This window comes from Xiphophorus hellerii, chromosome 20 (assembly GCF_003331165.1).
Source record: "Xiphophorus hellerii strain 12219 chromosome 20, Xiphophorus_hellerii-4.1, whole genome shotgun sequence".
Lineage (NCBI taxonomy): Eukaryota > Metazoa > Chordata > Actinopteri > Cyprinodontiformes > Poeciliidae > Xiphophorus > Xiphophorus hellerii.
This window is the reverse complement of record NC_045691.1, coordinates 29442792-29460945: the sequence shown is the minus strand read 5'-3', so window position 1 is coordinate 29460945 and position 18154 is coordinate 29442792. Positions and strand designations below refer to the sequence as shown.

Genomic DNA, 18154 nt, shown 5'->3' with positions numbered 1-18154 from the left:
AGACTGTTTGACTTGTTTTTATATTGTTCTTATCATGGCCTGTATGGTGTGATTATTAGTCCGCATGTTTTGTACTATTGTGTTGATTTTTAATAATACTGTGTTTTGGGGGCGACACGTGGAAATGAGTATTTGTAGCTATAACCTGGTGCATCTCTCCTCCAGTGGTTAATGCATGTTGCACATTGTCCCATTTTAAATTAATTCATTAATTCACCTTTTTGCTGCTTTTTTTTATTGACCCATAATAAATGGATATAACCTGGGTAAATTGATTGGACTATCCAAATGCTCCAATGCATTAACACACTTTACATCTGCTGAATGTAAAGTGTGTCAGAAAACTGATGGGAATTTTTAGTTGACATCCACGGCTTTCCTGAAATAATTCATGATGTGGGACGAAAATCAACCCCCCCCAGAAATGTCTGTTTGTGTCTGTATACTTACAGTGACATATTTACAATACGAGTCCAAACTAGATGCAAACTGACAATTGGTGCTCATTCAAGTATTTTGTCTAATTATATTCTACATATTACCTTTAAAGTGATTTTTTAAAAATGTCTACTAAGGTGACCAGTAACATAAAAATGTAAAAATGTATCAATACGTCATCCCATCCAAAAAAACATCACGAATTGTTGCATTCAGCACTCTGTACATGAAACAAAGAAGGACAGCACAATTAAAGGATAATTACAATTTTAATAAATAATTCTACCTCTATGTACAAATTGACAATGCTTTGCTTTGTTTACCCTTAACATTTTGTAACAGTTATATATATATTTTTTTGTCCATCTTAATTTTCTATACAAAAGCAAAGTCAAAGCAACAAACTTTATATACACAAAGTCGTCCCTCGTCGAAAACGAAAGGTACATTCCTAACATGGGAGGAACTAAAACGTCAAACTAACAGAACAGAGTTCCCGCAGAAGCAGCGGCCACATGTCAGAATACACCAGTGGTAATTATTACTGTAGAAACTACATGACTCCTGAGCAACCCTCTAACAGCACACACACGTTTCAGATGGCTGTTTGTAACCCCGTTAAATCATAAAGCTACTCCCCCATAAAATAACTTAACACAAATATTTGACCACATAATGGAAGTAATCTATTAGTTTATATTGCTCTCACACAATATCTTATCTACTGAGTGTAGAAGCCACTCAAAACAGTATGCACATTTTGACAAACTAAAAGAAAAGTAATATTATGAAGCCCAACTTATTATTATTTTATCTGAGTTTATGTGTAAATACAGATGAATAACAGCTTAACTGTCTAAAAGACAAAGAACAGGCTAAACCACTCCCCAGTGGATTTAAATTAAGTTTTAAAACTTAAATCTACACACCGTTTGGTTGCATATTTAAGTTCATATATTGCACAACATACAAACGAATAAGATAATAAATACTGCTCAGTGTTAGGAATATAAATAGAAAACTTTTAAATAAATAAATTAAAAAAAAACAAAACAATTCTATCGTGTTTCCAATTGAACCTTTAAAGGCCGTTGTTGAGAAATCCAAATTCTTTCTTCAGAAAGAAAAAAAAAAAAAACAACATTTGGCACAGATTGAACAGAACAGATTGAGGTGGGCGTGTGTTACTGTCTGGAGTAACACTTTGCGTGGGGTAGAGCTACACATCGCCTTATAGCTATCTATGTTACAGCGTTTCCCTACCGTCTGTAAGGTACTTTCACACTCAGTGCTGCATACATTATCGTGAAACCTTAGTTCTAGGAGCCGACGGCTTCCTTTCCAGACGCCGAGCGGCTCCCCGGACTCCGTCGGCAGTCGGACCCTACGCAGGCTGCTGGGGGTTGACGTTCAAGTGCTGAGGGTGTCCCAGCAGGCCAATCCGCTGCTTCTGCTTCCTCTGCTCTGTCATCTGAAGATCATAGAGAGATGAGTTGTTTTTTTTTTTTTTTTTTTTTTTTTGCTAGGTCACTTTTGCTAGTATGATCATCATCTTCAGCTCGAGCTTCCCTGAACTACCGTCGTTGATGGTACAGTTTTCCATACCACTTTGCAGAAACTAACATCTGCGGCACACAAATGCAACGCGCAGCGCAACTGAAACCGATTCTTCTGAAATCCTGCCAGCTTCGTCATCCACCCTGCCGGCTCGTCTGACGACAGCAGCACAATACGAGCGACAGATACTGAAACCGAGTTGATTAGAATTTCAGAGATCAAGCAAAGCCCGACTCATAACACTAGTGGTAACCTTTGCAGCAGCTGGAATCGGAAGGTCCTTTCTGCTCAGAAATAACTTTAATTAACATAAGGTTGTGAAATACGGCACGGCACTGAAACACTATCGTATTAATAGTGAAAAGACAAAGTGGTCCTGCAATGAGTGTTTCAACGGATATAGCTCTGCTTAGGAAAGGAATGGCTTGAGGAGGATATTGTCAAGGCTCATAAAGTGGATAGTTTAGCTCAGCTAACAGAGGAGAAGCCTTAATATTATAAAGCCAATTTTCCTTGGCATTACTTAATCACAGTGAAGTTTATAAAAAAAAAAAAGCCACATTTTGTATATTTCAGAGGTTAAAGTTAAGTGTTAGCAAGGTACAGTTTTTAAAAATAATGGAATGAAAGTAGTACAGAAATTAATGGAGAACTACTCAATGTAGAATAATTTCCCTGATTGTTGTGATGGTGCTTTTGCAGTTCTGGCATGGAAGTTCATTCACTTTACACATACAAAGCTGTGAAAAAGTATTTGCACCTCTACAGACTTCTTCCGTTTTCTTCCTCACAGCTAATGTTTCAGATCTTCAGGCAAACTTAATATCAAAATTAGACTCAGTGAATACAAAAAAAGCAGTTTTTAAATGATTTAATTGAAAGAGCTACTTCATCTACATGACTTTCATAACCCTTAATGTTACAGTAACTGAATCATAGTGTCCTTTAAGCTACTGCCAAGGTTAGCCAGAAAAACACCGCAAATGTGGTTAACAGGCAAACACCACTTTCTGGCGCCTTTCCTGAGGAACCATTCATTCAGGAATTTACAAAGTAACAATGAACAAGATCGTAAGAACCACAGATCTCGCTTGCTTCACCTAAGATCAATGTTAGCGATTCTTCAACGATAAAGTGACAGAGCAAGAGTGGCATTGATTGGAGGGTTCCAAGGCCAACGCTATGGAAAAAAAAAAAAAAAAAATCAATCTCACGTTTACCGAAAAGTAACTTGATGAGCCCCAAAAACTTTGGAGATATATTCTGTGCAATGATGACACAAAAGTGAAACTTTTTGGAAAAGTGTGCATCTTGTTCCATCTGGAGTAAAACAGCATTTCAGAAGAGGAACATCATACCAACAACCAATCATGGTGATGGTTTGAGTCTACTCCATAAACTAGGGAACCTAGGGAGAGTGTTCAAGCTATCAGTGTATGTTAGACAATTTTAAATACTCTTTTGAACAGACCTCCATCAAAATTTTGAATTCATGTTTTAAAAGGATATTATGTTGAGGCCTGCAAGGTGTGCAATAACTTTGGTGTTTTGTTGTATTTAAACTGCTGTGCATGTAGTTTACATTTCTAGCCGTCTATTAAACAATATTTAATGTTTGTTTGGTGTATACTACTACTATGCAGTATACACCCTTGAGTCCATGACAAATTTCCCCTGAGGTACAATAAAGTACATTCTATTCTAAAAAAAGTGGAGTGTTCAGATAAATCTGGACTTAAATCTGACTGAGATGGTGTAGCACGACCTTTGGCTGTGACTGAATTGGAACAATTCTACAAATAAAGTCGGGCCAAAATTCCTCCACAGCTATGTAAAAACTCATTGACTTTTATGGCAAACATGATGGCAACTGTTGGCGCCACATGTGCGACAACTACAGCAAAGGCCAGGAATATTAGCCCCCCTGATGAAATCACACAAAACTCTTTATATTTCCATGGAAATGACCGTAACAAAGACTGTTTATATTTGTATGGCTTCAGGAAAAAAATGACTCCACAAAGTTTGATCTGTGTATTTTACTGATGCGCCGAAAATATAACAAGAAAACCGAAAAGGCCTAGATTATTACCCCTTTTGACATTCAATAGTCAACAGTGTGGCCTCTCTGTCTTATAAATGACTTCACTTTCTTCCTGTAGTTCTTCTTCTCTTGGCACATGACTCTTGAGGTAGACGGGCCAACTTTTTCATGGTACGTTGATCCAGCTCATCTAGATTCTGTGGTCTATGAGCATAAACACTGACCGCCGCAGATTGAGAACTGGGATCTCTGAGGGATCCTCTAGGACCCTGATCTCAATGTCCCTCAAAAGGTTTGTGACTGACTAGAAGGTATGCTTTGGGTCATTATCTTGTTAAAGACCCAGCGACGGCCAAAAACGTGACTTGCTGCAGGTTTCTCCAAATTACTCTCCAAAATGTTTTCATGGTTCGATGAACACGATTAAAGGTTCCCAGTGACTGGAGCAGCAAAATGGCCCCACAACCTGATGCCCTGGACACACAACCTGATGCCCTGGCCACTATGTTTTTCAGTGGGAACTGTGTTTTTAGGATTGAAGGTCCATCACTTCCTTCTCCACACAAAAACCTCTGTGTGTCCAAAGAACTCAAGTTTAGTCTCCTCAGACCAAACACTCCCAAAACAAGTCATCATTTTCCAGATATTCCCGGACAAACTTTAGTCATATATTGATATATCGATGTCTCAGCAATGGACATTGGCCTCAAAGTCCTCCACAATGAAAAGCTCTCCCAACCGTCTTCCTTGCCACTTGAACTCCAGTAGAGGCCAGCTGAGCTACAATAATCCTCGTTGACATCTCTAATAACTTCTTCTCTCTCCAAAGTTTTGGAAATTTTGTGCCCAGTTTTGCTTGCAACTCTTGCTGCTCTGCAATAATTTATTGTAGAGCCTTCTAGACACCATGAAACATTTGGAAGTGGCAGTGTAGCTTTCACTGCGACAATAAACATCTGCTATCCTCTGAAGTTTAGACTTTTTTTTTTGGCAAAAAAGCTAAAAAAAAACCAAGTTAGTCACTTTACCTGAGTTTTTAGGTAAAGTTTTTTTTTTTTTTTTAAACCTAAAAACTTTACCTGAACTTTTTAGGTAAAGTTTGGTTTTAAACTTTACCTAAGTTTTAAAACCAAACCTTATGTAACTAACCTATATATTTAATGTGTAAATAAATGGAATTCAAGTCTTTTCTTTAGAAAATTGAGTCATTATCATCAAACATAAATCAAAACCAGCCTGTAAAGATGTTGAATCCGGGGTGAAATGTGACCAATGTTTGTGTGTCCTTCGCAGCTTTCAGTAACACGATAATCATTTCCCCCTGTCTGGGTCAAAATGTCTCAGAAACATTCACTTCCTCATAGATAGTTCTCATTTCAAGGGTAAGGACAATTTTACAATTCTGTTTACTAGAAGCAGCAGATTGCAGCAATTGTGCAACCACAGTCCTGTTTATATGCAGACTCAGCAAAGCGTTTTTTCTCTGTCGAAGAACAACATGTGAATACAAAGTATATAGTTTTGAAGATTTAAGAGTTCTTTGCCATCATAAGTAGAAAGAACAGTTTGGAACAGCAACTTCCTTCAGTTAATATAACAATAGATTCAATCCAACTCCAAAATATTATTTAAATTGCTAAAAAAAAAAAAAACACAGCTAAGCTGTTGGGAATTAAAACACAATGAGATTGAAAAGCTCACAAGCTGTGCTGCGAACTATGACTCACTGGCATTTACGAAGCTCTGTAAAGGGCAACAAGTTGCAACAAACTAAGAGCAACATGAGGTGTCTGAATTTGTCAGTAAAGATGTCTCACTTCTAATGTTTTCTCCATGACGGAGCGAATGAGATCGCTTCGTTCCCCCCCCCCACCCACCAACCTGCTCTTTGAGCTCGGTGAGCTGCCCCGACAGGTTGGTCACCAGCTTCATGGTGGACTCCAGCTTCTCCTGCAGGTTTCGGATCTCATTCTGCTCTCCGTCGGCGTCGCTGCTCACCAGAGACATGGCCCGCATCCGAGGAAACCAGTCCAAGTTGTGCTCCTGGTTAGTACGAAACAAAAAAAAAAAAAAAAAAAACACAGCATGGTTAATACTGCACCAGAACTAGAAAACACCATCTCTGTGGGATTTTCTTTCCCCCTTCCTGTGAGAGGTTTATTTTCTAGGAAGTAACATCTTTCATGTTATAATTCGATTCATCGAATAAGTCAAAATAGGTTCTGTTGAACGATTTTGTTTGTCCCGTTTGATTTGGACCCGTCTTCTCAGACTCGGTTTAATTGCTTTTGACTGTGGGCGCAGTGATTTCAATCAAACTACTCACGATGGGACTTTCCGTATTAGAATCACATGGGATACTTAGACATTCTTGAAATCACTCAAAACAGGCAGTTCACTCAGGGGTGATATGTTAGTCGTTTTTGTTTTTTTTTCTTTTTCTTTTCTTCCAACACACAAAATAAAGTCTGATACGCTTACAATAGACTGCAGAAGATTTCCTCATTCATGCAGCACTGAGATCAACGCAAAGCACTTTGAGCGTTCTTATCAGCCAGAGTGAAGACTCTCAGATAACGAGCTGCTTCGGCGCGCTTCGAAATCGAGAGCTGCCGTTTCTGGGCAGCGAGAGCCGAGCTGCAGCTGTATAATGGTGATGGCACTTTTTTCTTTTGAAGACGTGTGAAGGCTTAGAATATGACTTTCCAAAATACAGCCTGGTGTGAAGTTTCCTCAGAAGGGACTACGGTGTGTCGTGACTGAGACCTTTGACATCACTTCTGGCACACAAGTGCAAGCAAAAACCACAAAGCATGTTAGCTCGATCTGAGGTCAGTTCATCAACGGTTTTTAAAAAAAAAAATTATTATTTTCTAGAAAAAACATTTTACTTTTCCAAATGAAAAGGAGAAGTTTAACTTGGAGAAAGCTGGCTGTTGAAGGATTAAGTTTAGACAGTTGCATTTTGAAAAAAGGAATCTAGTTGATGAGTGAAAAGTTGTTTTTTGTCAGTAATTAAATCCAAAAGTTAGTCATACAGATACTATGTGTATTACACAAAGTACTAACATTGTAACCATTTACATATGCTAGCTTAGATAACTTAAACTTGCACAATTGAAAAAAAAACAAAAATGTTTTTCATAAAATTACTTTGTCACATTCATTTAATTGTTTATTTCATTCATGTTTAAAATGAACATGACACATTGACAAAAATTTTTTAAATGAAAAACTTTCATAGTACCATTAAAAAAAAAGTAATCAACGGCTGCAGTTATCCCAACTTCCTGTGCAAGTCTCACGCCTACTTTTTTCTTTCACTTAACTTTCCATTGATCTGTGTAGATGAAGCTCTCTGAACAGCCAGCGACTTTAGTACTAAACGTTTTTTTTTTTTTGTCTTACGGTAATTGTGTAGAGTGTTAATGACCTTCTGCAGGACAACCATCAAGTTAGAAGTGCTCGCCACAAAACACTTTTGTTTTTTTTCCTATTGGCTTTAATAGTTTTTGGAGAAACCAAAATTTGAATTTCTTGAAATGCGTACACCACTGTCTGTGTGACGGATTTACAGGTAAGCCCCGCAATTATTCATACCGCTGGCTGATTTTCAAGTTTCTTTTGACTGGGAGTCACTTTGTTGTTTCTGGAGGAACCCAGCCAGAGTCCATCCTTGAATCTGTGGACGGCGCTAAAGATTAGTGTGATGGCAAAGAGGTTCCCCAGAAGAGTTGGAGCTCATTACCGACAAGCAACATGGAAACACAAAAAAAGCTGGTCAATTAGTATGAGTTGGATTGCTGAAATGATAATGAAGATTTTCCCCTTGAATAAAGCGAAAGGTAGAAATAATTTAAATATTTAAAAAAAATAAAATGTATGTAAAAACCGGGGGTAAAAAAAAAAAAAAAAATCAATTAATACTTGGATTTACATAGTCTTGTTTTCTTTTTGATGGTAGAAATAAAATTAGGTTTAAATTTAAATCTGCAAGAGTTACGAATACATTTGCACTGTAGGTGTAAAATAAATATTTTGAATTGAAGTGCAGAAATAAATTACATATTCAATGATACCTTCATTCATTTATTGCCAAACCTCGAGTTCAGAGAGAAGCTCCAATCAGAATTTAGCTGCCAGTTTTTATAAAGCTTGACCTTTCTCCTGGATTTATTTCAGAATGAATCCCAGATCAACATAAATGTAATTATTACTATTAGGAAAATTTGAACACAATTTCCAGTCAGGAAGATAATTTATGAGGTGATTTCTGTACTTTTAAAGTTGCATAGGTTCTAAATGGAAAAAAAAAACTAATAAAAAAAACCCAGATGTGACCAACAGCCACTACTCTAATATTGTTGCACTTGTATACATTTTTTCACACTTCTATTTCCTCATGACACTTGAAACCCGCTTCTCTTAAAAATAGGCAAATCGTGTGAAAACACTTATTTTTATTTCCTCATACACAACGACGCATCTCACCTTCGCGACTCCCCAGTCAGAAAAGCACGAAGGTGCACCAACCCAAGGAGAAGACGCAGCGTACAGCTGCTGTGGTCACTGGGTTGGAACGGTGCAGAGCAAAACAAAGCGGCTGAAAAAGTCCCTGGGTTTCAGTGGTTGATTTGGAGACAGCGGGGCAAGTGAGGTGGCCGTGCTTACCACAAAACCAGCCCTGGGTCAGACGGCAGGCAGAGGGGAATCACACAACACTAAGATAATGAATAGCTCGCAGTCATTCTGAAACAACGAGAGGACGACTGCGACAATGTTCCACTTCCTGAATGCAAAGAGACAGAGGTTGTGTTTACCTACTTGGCCTGCACCCCACCCAGTCAGCATGCGGAAGAGCACGGGACGGCTGAGTCCATCGTCGCCACTTTTGATGAGTAAATTACATGAGGAAAATAATTTAGATGCACAAAAAGTAAGTGAAACTCGTCGTGTTTCTTTTGTAATAATAACAAAAGAAAACTCTGGTGTTGTTTTTAGAGAGTATATAATCTCTTTTACTCAAATAGAACACAGATGAAAGTTAAGCCCCTAATCATTTCACTCATCGATAAACATGAGCTGCCTAGTGGCAACGACTTGAATCACAATCCCACTCTAACCCACAATCCCACTCAACTAGCTTCTGTCTTTAGCTCTGAACCTACAGTTGTCTGAATACGAGACCACTTAAAAATTAAAGGTGGGTGTGTTGAATAGAGCTGTGGAAACACTGGATGACTTGTGTCTCCCACTAAGCAGTGACCTTCACATCCTAAAGCCCACCAGCAACCACAGATGACATGGTGGACAGCTAGCTGGCCCGCTACCCAGCTAGCTGAGACACCCATGTTTAATTCAAACTATTTCACTGTCAACACTGCAAACACTTTGAGGTATTTTATGCGTTTCTGTCTCATGCAGATAATGAAGCTTTTGGTTGGTTTTATCAGTTGTGCCTGATTTAAAAATAAATCCCATTTTAAAGAATTTTGCTTAAGAGGTTTGATATTTTGGAGACTGCTGTGATGAAAGTAGGATTTAGTGCTTAAATTGGACACAAGCTTCAAATGATTAGCTTTTTAAACAGCTTTTTTTTTTCTTTTGCATGACTTTCTTTTATTTATCTCAGACATCTGAACAATTTAGAGTTTTGCCAAGAACCATAATATGGAGGTTTTGGCTCTTGTCTGTTTGCAGTTTCCTGCCAGTTTACCACCACATACAATCAATCCACTGTGAGGAGAAGTTACTCTTAAAAATGAACACGCCTTGCATTCTGTTCTGCTACCCTTTTAAGTTTTTGCATCATCATCCTGTGTCTAAAGAGAAGCAAATTTAGGAAATAGTCCAAAAAAAAAAAAAAAACCCCATTCAGGTTTTTAAATGGTTTTAAAACGCTACATCTATTTGAGTTAAGATGCACATTTCAGCAACAAGGCAGTTCAAAGTGCTTTACACGATGGAAACAGGCAATTGGCAAACAAAGCAAATAAAAATGAAACATTACATTACAGTGGCAGAATAAAGAGAAGTGATAAAGTTGTGATTCAGACCAGAATTAGCCAATTTTCAATTATTAATCAAAGACAATTTCAGACAAGTCATGAAGGTTAATACCACAGTAACAAATCTTTTGATGCTAAACAATTCAGGGAATTATAAACTAGCAGTATTTTAAAATCTGTTCTCTGAGTTAAAGAGAACCAGTGGGAGGACTTTAGGACTGGGGTCTTGTGCTCTATGCCCCTGGTTTTAGTGAGTTTAGTGAGAATATGAGAAGAAGAGTTTGTTTCTTTTTAGGCAGACTTGTGAAAACACCATTGCAGTGATCAGTGCAACTGAAGACAAACGCGTGGACCTAGATCTTGTTTGGAAATTATTCCTTTAATTATAGAAATGTTCTCTTGGTGGTAGAAGACTCACTTTGCAATTGTCTTTATGCGTCTCCAAAGGTTCAGGTTTGAGTCCATCACTCAAGGTTTCTGTCCTGATCAGTAGTTTCTAGCCGTATTGATCGTTCCTCTTTAGGTCCACAGATAATAACTCCAGTTTTATTTCTATTCAACTGAAGAAATTTACGTCACATCCATGCACTGATTTGTTCTGAGTATCTTCTCCGGGTCTGTGGTCACCTGACATTGACATTGTAACGTAAAATCTGTGCATCATCTGCGTAGGTATGGCAACTAATCTCATTACTTGCTGTAATCTGTCCTGGGGGAGCTATCTTAGATTATAACCAGCATCTCAGGATTATGTGATGTTATGTAATCTGATCTGGTAAGGTTCAGGTGTCTCGCATGCTTTGAGATTAAAATGGGAAAATGTGAAGGAGTCTTTAGTAGTGTTAAAAAAAAGTATAAATGTTATTTGTGAAAAAGAATCATGAATCCATCCCCCTTTTTATAGGGTCAATTTTTCTTCCAAGATCAGAGGCTGTTGTGTAACATTTTAAAGTAGTTGTGATTAATAGTTCTTTCTTTCTGAAAGTCTTTCATAGATATGGTTGCTTTTGCCACCCTTGTTCTAATCTTTGACCACTTTTAGACGTTTTTGTTTGTGAAGCTTCTTAAACTTACTTATTAATAGTTATTCATAAGTAATGAATATATATTCATTACTTATGAATAAGTAATTATGAATAATTACTTACTAAACAGCTATTCATAAGTAATTAATAGTTACTTATGTATAAGTAAGTATCTATTCATTACTGAGTTATTGAGTAATGAATAGTTACTGAATTGTTGAATTTATGTATAACAACCTGGCAAAGAATCAACTGTAAATTAGAACTTTTGACCTCCTTGTTTTACTAGCAGCATGTCTCTAACACCCTTTGTTCCTGTTGTTTTTAAGATAAATCAGGAGGACAACAAGTCTGAGAGACAAAAAAAAGTATCTTGGCATCAGCAGGGTAGTTCCTGACATGTGAAATGTTTCGTCTGAATCTAGTCACAAAGTAGAACTGGAGGGTCCTGTCTTTCTCTAATTCTGTGTCAAATCTTTGCTGGATTTCTTCTTTTCTTGTTTCTTAAAATGGGACTTTTAGATGCAGTTTCTCTGCTGTGATTAGATAAGAATAAGATCTTCAGGAACCCTGGAAAACTACTGACTGAAGTTTAGAAAGAGTTGAGGTGGGGCGCTAAAACCATAGTAGCGCATGTCACAAGCTCTCTCCTCTTCACTAAGGGGATTTTATATCCCTCCAGCTTTAACTGTACCTTTCGAATTCTATGATGCTGCCAAAACATTTACAAAGTTGGCGGCTGCATATAGCCGCCAAATGTCTGCATCAAATAAAAATTTGAGGCACAAATTTGTTGTGTCAGGTACTTTGGAGGAGATGCTCTTTTTATACTGCTGCACCTAAAATTCCTGAGACATTGACAGCCTCAGGAACGTCGTTCTTCACTTGGCAAGAGCTTCACGTTAATTCAAATCCTCTTTTTGATTTTCACTGGGGCTTCTTTTCAAGGCTGTGGAATGTCATGAAATTCACTTTCTTTTGTTGGTGAATGCCGAAGAGGGAAGCAAACCGAGCAAATACACAGATCTTGACGTGTGTAAGTTCACGCTACTGACGAGCTGTTGCTCTTAAACAGTCATTACATCTTTTAAGAGTCAATATAGTTAAGTCGACAATTAGTCATACCCTGGCAGGTTTTGGTATAAAGCCCACCTCTAGTCCAAAATCTAAAATTATTTAAAGCATCTGAATGATTTAACAGTGCATTTTTGTTCTCATTAGAGAAAAACACAACATATGGACTGGTGAAACCTACACTTGTAGAGATTCTTTAAAACATGGGTTTCTGATTTGTGAAAGCCTTACTCTTTTTAAGAAAACACAAAGAAATTGAACTGTTCAATTTTCCCCAAAGTACTGCGATAAATATTCCCACAAACCCAAAGTTGTTCATTGTTTTGTCTCATGAATGAATATATCACTTCAACCATTAGCCTCCATTTAAATAAGATGTGGCACGGCAAAGGGATATTACAGAAATGTTCAAATTCCCTATACCAAAAGGTTAACTTAGCCACTTCCGAATCCGTTTTTGCCATTTTTCTCCCACCAGTTCTTCATAAATAACACAAAAACAATGCATGCCTGTTGTACAATCACTTTGAGTTGCACATTTTACTGTGCATCCTTAAAACTTCCTTTAGTATTTTCACTAAAAACTAAACGCCAAAGTTTTAGCCAAATATGTGTTGCTTCAGTATTACATGCAGCCAAACCAAAAATCTGTCAATTCAATCAATTTTTCTGACTAAAAGCACACACGTTTTGTTTTTCATTTTTTAAGTGATTTTAGAGGTCTAACACAGAATTTAGACACAAAAATAAAACTCAAACAATCTAAACTATGACAAAGGTCATTAATGCCTTTTGAATTCTGCTTGAGTTGACGCCCCCCCCATTTACTTCCCACTCAAAAAAACAAAACAAAACAAAAAAAAACCCATCACGTTTGACGACTTTGTCACCTGCAGTTCAACTTGTCTTTCCATTTCCAGTGTTTATAAATGAAAGCGCTTCCAGTAAACTGATAAGTGCAGGCACAAATTAAGACTCTACAACACACAGGTTCAGTGGAAATGAAGGAAGCACATTTTTCATTATTAAAACCGCACGAGTCATCACTGAGAAACAGGATGCTGTGTGGTTAAAACAGCAACAGAAAACGTCACAGTCATGCCACAGAGACACCTGACGCAGCCCACTCAACCTGCAAATATTCAAATATGTCCAAAACAAAACAAAACCAAAAAACAAAAACAAAACAAAACAGAAATTACAAGTCTGGAAAAAAAGGGAAAAAAAAGAACTAGACTGATTGTTTTCCCTTCCATTTTTCTTTTTTACACCTTTAAGAACAGGAAGATTTTTTGCTTTATTGTTACGACCAGACATTGGGAAGCACCTCAAAGGAGCAGAGGCGTCTTTCGGTGTCAGACAAAATAAGAATTAGAGCAATGAGTGTGAACCATGCATCATCTTTTTACATCTTAGATGTGACATTTCACCCAGAGCCCTTCGTCATTGACGTCAGTCCCAGTCATTGTTAGAGTAGTTTGCCTTGTACACCCCCTTCTGTTTTATCGCTTCTTCCACCTTACAGTCACATCAAAAAAAGCGAAACGCGGTGGGAGAGAGGCTGTACAGATTGAAAAAGGCTGCCTTGTCTAACACATTTCTGGTGAATGTGACTATTATACAGATAGGTATAGATGTATTTTTTTTTTTTTTTTAAAAGGGAGCAAAAGAAAAATTAATATGGAGAAATTACAAAAAAAAAAAAAAAATATTTGGTTTCTGGTCACATACTGAATGCAAATTTTTCTTTTAACCAGATTAAGGTTTTTGTTTGTCTTTTAAAATATTAAACATACGTTTTTTTTTTTTTTGTGGGGCTTGGGGTGCGGCAGTTTATTGCATGATTTATTGTTGCGTGGGGGGAAATAAAAGTCTTCTGGAAAGTTTTTGCAGAGCATGCCAAATGCCTAGCTAATGTGGTTATGCATGTAGCCATTCAGGGTGTGGGTGACTCCCAACACTTCCTTTGATTAAAGTTAGCCGTAGCGCTAAGCATTAATATAAAGTCGTGTTTTGATAATTTCATATCAAGCTCGTTGTTTTCACAGAAAGCCGAGAAATCCTCGACAAAAACATCTACCTGATTCTGAGAAGTAGATGGACAATATGTTTCGGCATGTTCATTTAAAATGATTCATTAAGAAAAAATTACATTTTATATTATATATCTGTGTTCAAAGGCATAAGCGGTTGAGAATTGGGAGCTATTTTTTTAAAAACCAGACAGGATTACTAATATTTCTTAAATTACAGAAACAGAGAGAGTTCAGTTTGAATTGCACGGATGCTAACTTTGAAAACTTGTGTGATATGATGCTGAAGAAAAACCGTTGATAGATTTGAAGGACAAAGTGGGAAGCTTAGAGCTAGGTAACATAATCCCTACCGTGAAGTACTGAAGGGCAAAAGGGTCATTTTGTGGGAGTGTTTTGTTACAGGAAGCTTTGGTGCACATCACAAAACAGACGGCACCATAAGAAAAGAACAGGAGGAAATACTGAAACATCATCAAAGAGTTTGCACAGTGACTGTAGGCATGCCACAGTTAATATCTAGTAGACGTCCTGATCCCACCTCCCTAGAAAAATTTGTGGACAGAATGAAAAGGTGTGTGTGAGGCAGACAGCCACACACACACCTGACTCATTTACTCCAGTTCAGTCATGAGGAACTCCAGCAAGCTATAGTAAGACTCTTATGGAAGGATTCCCAAAGCACTTCACCCAACTTATACCGTTTAGTCGCAATGCAACTAAGGACATGTGCGTAAATTCAGACTTTGGAGACAATATTAACAACACTGGTGCAAAGACTGCAGTTTTCCGATCTCCGAATACCGATCTTTAAAAAGCCTGACCTGCCGATTCAGATTTTGGCTGACGTAGATTTTGTTGCTGCTACATATAGCAAGACAGTTGCTGAGCTTGCAAAAGTGGGGTGACTATTGTTAACTGGAAATGTGAGGAAATGACCTGGTGGGCGGGGCTAACAGTCAAACCTCTCCCCCAGGAGAGCAGAAGAGGACAGTGGTTGATCTTTAGACCTTCGCTGAGGTAGATGAGATCGGAAGTATCAGCCGATCACTGAGCTCCCAAAATTAAGGAAATTGGGGCCGATGTACTGGTGCACTCCTAATGAATAATAGTAGGAACAAGAATAGCAATAATTATTATTATTCAGGAAAGTTGCAAAAATAAATAAAATAAAAAATTAGCTAGCATTACTTTTATTTAGTTAGTAAAACCAAAAGTAATGCTTTGTCTGGAAAAAAGACAAAAAAGTGTCTTTGTATAGTGAACGTTTATCTGCTTTCGACTACAGAGGTAATAAAAAAAACAACAAGAAATGAATAGGAAACCATAATTTCTAAAGCTCAAGAGTGTGATTTTAAACACTTTTAATTTAAATACCAAGATCTGCAGCTTTATTCAAACATTCAAAGCAAATTACATGTTCATGTGTGCACTCTATGTCTCATATTGTTTCTATCTACAAACCACCCAGATAAACGTAGTAAAGTTGTTTTTTCTAAAGACGTCTTGCAGCAGGAGAGCTGAAACCGTTAACTGGGCGGGTTAAACCGTTCGTCTGCAGACAACATTTTACTTACTGATATCTGCAATATTTGGAAGTAGTTTTTTTTTTTTTTTAAACTTATTTAACGGAAAAAGTGTATTTAACTAAAATACTTCAGAATCTCTCTCTGGGGTTTCTTCCAACAATATGTCTGTTTATTAAGAAAAATATAAAAAACATGTGCAATGTAGTTCTGGTTCTCATTCCTCTACACAGGAAGAACGGGTCACCTGACAGATCAACGGGTCTTCTCCGCTAAGCCCGAAAGCCGCTCTTCAAAACGCACGCTTGACAATCCGAGTTTGGCTCAACATGGTGCAGAGTTAATGAGAGGGAAGTGATGGTGGCGGTGGTGGGAGGGAGGGGGGGAGGGGTATCCTAAAATCAGGTGGTTCCTCACAAGACTGCAGCAGATCAAGAGAAAAAGGGGAAGAGAGTGGGCTAAATCTAATAAGAAACAGTCAGAAGCTGACAGCAGCGCGAGTGCGTCAATGAAGCAACCACTTCACAAAGTGGGGCTTTCCTTTGGCAGTTGAAATGTTTTCTAAAGGTTTACGACTCGGTTGCGACAATCGAAATGAATCTTTCTTGGTTCTTACTCTTAAGGGCAAAGTTCCACTGTCGTCTATTTTTAGTGTTTGAAAATATGAGGCGCCGTGGCTTTAAAGATACACGATGCAAAAAAAACCAACAAAAAAAACAAGTATACAACGCCTCGCCACAAGCACAAGGTTGTTGCATTTTATCGGGATTTTGTTGGTGCGTTGTGGAGAAAGGAATACATGCAATGGAAAATAACGCCTGAAAATAAAATGCCAGGGATCACACATTATTATTATTATTATCAGTATTATTATTATTATTATCAGTATTATTACTTTTATAGTTTATCAAAATGATCTGTTTATGGAACAAATCTGTGTCAAATGAAACCAAAGAGAAAAGATCTATTTTTACTTTTATGAAACAAATAAAATATAATATTCATTTTAGGTATAATGAATTATATTGATTCAACAGAGTGCAGTATCATTACGATGATAATGTCTTTTTCTTTATTGTTATTATCTTTATAATAATAAAGACATTGCAAAACATTGCTTGTTTTGTGCTTAAAGATGTATCTATACAGGTGGCTGCTCATTGTAAGATAAATTGACTTGAGGGTTTTTAAGATTTGTTTTTTTTCCAAGCTACTCTTTTTCATTTAAAACTTTGATTTGTGTTAACATGTGATATGTTCATTTTAATCTGTAAATGAATTAAATGGAAAAAAAACAAAAACCCAAACAATGGTTGATAAAGTTGTTTTTTTTTGCCAACACTGGGAATGTACTAAAAAAAAAAGTTATGGTTACTCCTCAAACAATAATAAAAAAAAAAAATCCAGGACTTTGTGAATAAATCAGAAAAATGTTTGTGACTGTACATGAAGTTTCTCAAATTGTTCTACAATTTACCTAAAAAAAAAAAAAAAATTAATGAGGACGACCCAAAAAAACAAATAAACAAAAAACAAAAACTAATGGTGGTTTTTGTGTGGAAGATCTGTTTGTGCAGGACAACATCCTTACCCGGATCATTTCAGCCACGTAGCTTTCGGGCCCCGTGAACTCGGTGGAGTCCTTCACCTTCACCAGGACAATGAAGAATAAGTAGTGCCACATGTTGTGCTCCACCTTGATGTGTTCTTCAAAAGTAACCGTCTTATTGTCGAACTTATCTCTCTCCAGACCTAAAAAGGAAAGAATGCAAGACCACCACACACACGCACACACCCACGCCCACACCCAAAATAAACATTACACACGTTTCTTCTCAATTCTTGTGAAAGAAGTGAAGAATTACGCCCTATTAGAGGATGACATAATTGTGCGTGGGGGCGACTGAGAAAATAAGAGGAAACAGGGTCATGCGGGGAATGGACAGAAAAAACGTCAGAGGTGAGAAAGACTTTTTTTTGTTTTTTATGTTTTCTGTTGCAATAAATCCCAGTAATCCACTCGTGTTCTTGGATTCTATTTACAAAAAAAGAAGGCTTCACAGTGTCGCCCAGCCCAAGGAGCAGGGATTATTCACTACAAAATGTCAACAAATGACTGTCTGGGCCAGTGACTGCAGCGTGTGTACAGTTGAACGTGGTCAAGCCTCATATGGCAACAGGAAGAAACACTCCTCCTCCACAGCAGCACCTTCCGTGACTAAACATTCATTCTGGGAAGAGGAGGCGTAGGGTTTTTTTTTTTTTCCAGAGAAAAAACAGCCCCCATTTTGCAAGCAGCCCTGATGTGAATCTGCTGCAGAGCAGTGGCACGCTCACACTCAGGGCAGACCACTCGCATGACTTGTATTAATTTTGACTGAGAGCCATAAAGCTTACACCTTCCGCTCGACTAAAGCTTCATGCAACAAGTCAGGTATCGATTGAAACT

General features: G+C 37.6%; 1 pseudogene; it reads right to left on the bottom strand.

Annotated features, from left to right (window-relative positions):
* Positions 1-688: 688 nt before the first annotated feature.
* LOC116711194 (inositol 1,4,5-trisphosphate receptor type 1-like) overlaps positions 689-18154 on the bottom strand; it is a 112809-nt pseudogene continuing 95343 nt past the window's right edge.